Below are 5,638 nucleotides of genomic sequence, written 5' to 3'. Positions count from 1 at the left end.
GAGTACTCTACCCAGCAATGCTATCATTTAGAATTGAAGGTCAGATAAAGAACTTCACAGATAAGAAAAAGTAAAAGAGTTCATCACCGCCAAACCAGTACTATCTGAAATGCTGAAGGGTATTCTTTAAGAAGAGGAAGAAGAAAAAGGTAAAGATAAAAATTATGAATAACAAAGTGACAACAAATACGTATCAACAAGTGAATCTAAAAATCAAGTCAATAAAAATCTGATGAATAGAATAAACTGGTGAATATAATAGAATCAGGGGCATAGAAAGGGAGTGGGCTGACAATTCTCAGTGGCAAAGGGATGTGTGGGGTCGGGGAAGAGACTGGACAAAAATTAAGCACCTATGGACGAGGAAAATGGGTGGGGGTAAGGGCATGGGGTGGGGTGGGAACCTGGTGGAGGGGAGCTATGTGGAGAAAAAAGAGTAACAACTGTAATAATCTGAACAATAAAGACTTATTTTAAAAAAAACACAAAAAAATAAAGTTAAAAGCATCAGCTTAGAGACTTGAGGTACACAAGTTCTTAAAAACAAAACTTCTATTTTATCAGGTACACAAGATGAAATTCTTACTTGAAATAAACCATTCATATCCTCCCATGGGAAACCACACCACCACTGGACTTCTTGGCACAAAAAAACACAAAGACGTGGTAGAAGTAGGGTCTCTACCAAAATAGGTTTCCCCTGCTACCTGAAAGTAGAGTGCTCCTCAATAGAAACATTTCGGAAAATGAAACGGCATAATATGAAGAAGCAATTACAATTATTTATATTGAAAAAATGTTTTGGTTGTTCCCAGACCCAAAAAATAACCTACAAAATCATACCAAATAACACTAAAACCTAAAATAACACTAACATATAATGAAATCAGGAATGATATGATAATTACATGGCCTACATAAAGTAGAAATAATGTTTGCACAGTGATGTTTTACTTACCAGCGTGCAAGGCCTCTACAGTGGCCCACTGCAAAACAAAGACAACATTTTTGCTTTTTTATCTTTGTAAAAGTGAAAATTCTCTTCAGATTTATTTCAGTTGGTGAAAGCAGGTATTATTGCAAGGCTTTTATGAAGGGGATGGGGTGTAAAATGAACTTCTGAAAAGCAGGGGATACCTGTATGACCAATATCCAACTAGGCCAAGAGAGAACTGCGCCTAATGAAATACCTCCGGAGTGATCCCCTGGCTATGCTTTTTTTGTTGTAAAGCCAGGTAAGGAAGAGACACTGATGCAGCTTGCCTGTCTTTTCCTGGAAGTTGAGTTTCAAAGTGCAGTAAAACCTTGATCTTGAGGACCTTGATTTAATGAACTTCGGATTTCACAGACAAAATTTCCAGTCCATATGTCATATGTGAAAATTAACACCTTGTTAATTTTAAAATGCTTTTAACCAAAATTTGCTTATAATTAAATTAACAACCCAGCCAGTGTTGTTCAGTGGTTTAGTGTCGATCCATGAACCCAGGAGGACGAGGTTCAATTCCAGGTCGGCGCGTGCCCGGGTTTCGGGCTCAGTCCCCATTGGGGGTGTGAGAAGACAGCTGATCAATGATTCTCTCTCATCATTGATGTTTCTCTCTCTCTCTCCCCCCCCCCGTCTCTGAAATCAATAAAAATGTTTTTAAAAAGTTAATATTGTTCTTAGATAATTCTTCATTTTTAGTCAGACTTTATCTCAGAGAGCCAATCAAGATGTTTGCCACCAAATGGTTCCCAAAATAATGAAACTTACCTGCTGAGGACATTGCCTGGTATGCTTTATCTTAGCATTGGTCCCTGGACCACCAGTTGTCAACCACTGCTCCAAAGGTTTCCTTAAACCAACGGTTGCCAACCTTTCAGACATTACGGACCACCAGTGGTCCATGGACCACCGGTTGGCGACTGCTGCTCTATCTGGATGCCAAAGCACATCTGTGCCAGAAAAAAAAGGTTAAGTTTGGTTTTGGCATAATTATTAACTGGGTTTTTTTTTTCCAGAATAGCTAGTCAGCAGGTTCAGCTGCTTTCTGGGGGCATGTTGTTAACATGTAAGAGGATGCTGTCTTCCTGTTTATTCTGGCAGAAGTTACAAAGGAGGTGGACCAGATCCCTGCCTGCCTTTACCCACTTTGAAACAGGGCTTGATCTTCCTACGGGCTTTTATTCTCTTTGTGACAGGATATAAAGGACCTGCAAGAGCACTAAAAACCTTGAATATCTTTGGGGCCATATGGTGTGATCCATGTAGTTCTTGTCCCTGGACTCCAAAGCCAGTAATAAATACTACATACTACGGAAAGTCTTACACCACGTTAAATGATTGGTCTTACAAGTGGATGGTGTTAAGCCCCGAACCAAACCTTGTGTAGGCTTCAATCCTGAGAGTCTTAGAGCTACTTTTTTTTTTTAAGAAATCATTTGGAGGGGAGATCCAGGCAAAGTCAGTGGTACCTTTTTAAGCTGAGATAAACCAGATGTCACAAACTGGCAGCTCATGACCTAGGTTCACTGATAAGTTTTGTTTGCCCTGCCCAGTATTTTTTAAAAACATGTGCATTAGTTACCATTTAAAAATCAGGAGAATTCACATAAAAATCAGAATTTCTTACTTTTTTTCAACCATCAAAAGATCTTGGTAACCTTGGGCTCTTATTCCTGTATTGCAGGTTTCATCTAGGAATGACTATCAGGTTGCCCCCTTTAGATGGGACATATGGGTCTCAGTGTTGCTTTTCATACAGCAGCTTCACTTGGTTCTGTCGCTTGCTGTGCTCTTATAGGTCTTTGCTTTGTGACCACTATACTTTGGGTGTATTCAGCAAGTACTAAACCTGGAGAGTTAAAATAGAATTCTATGAGGTTTGAGGCCCATTGTGCTTCATTCCTGGGTTTCCCTGTTGTATGCTCTAATAGCCCTGTATACTTTTATTTCATAGCTGTTATTACAGTTTCTAATTAATTATTTATGTGATTCTTTGATAAATATATATCCCTGGTACTGTAAGCTACATGAACGCAGACACCTGCTTTGCTCTGGGCTGTATCTCCAGTGTTTTAGCCCAGTGTTTGACACATGGGAAGTGCTTAATACGTGTTTGATGAACAACTGGTTAGTCAAATGTCCTTCAACCACAGTGGTCACAATTTCACCAGTGGAGGACCTATAAACATTGGGTGATTATGACAGGAGACTGGAGAGAGAGAGAGAGAGAGAGAGAGAGAGAGAGAGAGAGAGAGAGAGGAGAGAGAAAATGAATCACTGGGCATTGGTGCCTCCATGCTATCTTGATCAGAGCTAATTCAGGAGTAGTTATGACTCAGTATCTAAGCTTCTGCTGAATTTTATAGCTAAGCTTAAGTTTTTCCATTGAGATCTCTACATGCCCAGTGTTTTGGATTTGTTTTAAATTTGGCTGATTATAAAAGCACTTAAATTGTATTAATGTTGAAGTGACCTTGTATGAATTCTGCTTAATGTGCTGTCTTTTAAAAATATGTTTTTATTGATTTTTAGAGAGAGAGAAAGGGAGAGAGAGATATAGAAACATCGATGAGAAACATCATCAATCGGCTGCCTCCTGCACGCCCCCTTCTAGGGATCAAGCCTGCAACCCTGACTGGGAATCTAACTGTGATTTCTTGGTTCCTGGATCAGTGCTTAACCACTGAGCGACAGCAGCCAGGCTTAATGTGCTGTGTTGAAGGCAGTATTTGCACACCAGATCTTAGGTAGTTGCACATGTTATAGTCTGTGTATGGTAAGTGGAAGAACGTGTAATAGTTCAATGGAAGGTTGCAAACCTCTGGAAGGACGAAAGATTGCCCATTGTATCTGAAAGATGCTTTCTTTCTGTTAACTTTAGAGTATCCCGACCTCACTTTGATGCCTTCAGCAAACATTTAGTAAATGTCTCCTGTGGACCAGTCTACACTGCTAGCTGCTGAGGATGCAGTGGTAGAAAAGACACATGTTCTTATAGTCTGGTGGGGAAGAAAGACAAATGAAAAATATCATATGATAGATAAAAATACAGAGGATATATCCCTAATCCAGAATTCTGAGATTTGGAGTGTGTGTGTGTGTGTGTGTGTGTGTGTGTGTGTGTGAGAGAGAGAGAGAGAGAGAAAAGGGCAGGAATTGTCAGAGGATGACTTCTTGGAAAAAATAGTACCTTTTCTGACTTTTATTTATTTATTTTTTAATTTATTGATTTTTAGAGAGAGGAAGGGAGAAAGAGAGAGAAACATCGACCAGTTGTCTCTGGCACGTGCCCTGACTGGAATTGAACCTGCCACCTTTTTGTGTATGACACGATGCTCCAAACAACTGAGCCACACTGGCCAAGGCCCATTACTGACTTTTAAAGGATGAGTTAGAATTAACTAAGTGGGGAAGAAGCTGATGCACATGGCATACTACACAGTTTTATGTATAAAGGGTCAGAAACAAGGAGAAGCATGGCCTCTTCAAGAGCAGTGTAGGAATTTAGTATTGCTGGAACATGTATATGTTTAGTATGTGGGAGGTATGCAAGCAGATCTTTGGACATTGATGGTAAGCCTGGGAAAAATATGATATGAAGGCAAGATAGAATGGTCAATAAAACAATGGCTTTAGATTTTTCAGGTGTCAGATAAAATTCTACCTCTGCCACATCCATCTCCACAGTCTCCTTAAACAAATGGAAGTTCCTCAAAAAGTTAAATACAGAATTACCATGTGACACAGCAATTCCAATCTTAGGTATGCACACAAAAGAATTGAAAACAGGGAACCAAACAGATACTTGTGCACCAGTGTTCATTGCAACATTATTTGTAAGATCCAAAAGGTGGAAACAATCCAAGTGTCCATCAACAGACAAATGGATAAAGAAAATGTGCTTACTCATACACCATGGCCAAGTAGGATTTATTGCGGGGATGCAAAGATGGTACAATATCTGCAAATCAATAAACATGATACATTACATAAACAAATTGAGAGATAAAAATCACATAGTCATATCAATTGATGCAGAAAAAGCATTTGACAAAATCCAACACCCTTTCTTGATAAAAACTCTCAGCAAGGGGGGAATACAGGGATCATACCTCAACATAATAAAAGCCATATATGACAAACCCACAGCCAACATCATACTCAATGAGCAAAAACTAAAAACCGTCTCCCCTAAGAACAGGAACAAAATAGGGATGCCCACTCTCACCACACATGTATGACATAGTACTGAAAATACTAACCATTGAGATCAGACAAGAAGAAGAAATAAAAGGCACCCAAAATGGAAAAGAAGTAAAATTGTCCTTATTTGCAGGTGACATGATATTGTATATAGAAAACCCTAAAGACGCCATCAAAAATTATTAGACTTAGTAAATGTTTTCAGCAATGTAGCAGGATACAAAATTAACACCAAGAAATATATGACATTTCTATACAAAATAGTGAACTTATAGAAAAAGAGACTAAAAAAAAAAAATTTCATTTACCATTGCACCAAAAAAATTAAGATACCTAGGAATAAACTTAACTAAGGAGGTAAAAGACCTATACTTGGAAAACTACAGGACATTAAAAGAAGAGATAGAGGAAGACATAAACAAATGGAAGAATATACCGTGTTCATGG

Source organism: Myotis davidii, unplaced genomic scaffold (genome assembly GCF_000327345.1).
Source record: "Myotis davidii unplaced genomic scaffold, ASM32734v1 scaffold2226, whole genome shotgun sequence".
Lineage (NCBI taxonomy): Eukaryota > Metazoa > Chordata > Mammalia > Chiroptera > Vespertilionidae > Myotis > Myotis davidii.
The sequence above is the reverse complement of the archived record's forward strand: the minus strand, read 5'-3'. Positions refer to the sequence as shown.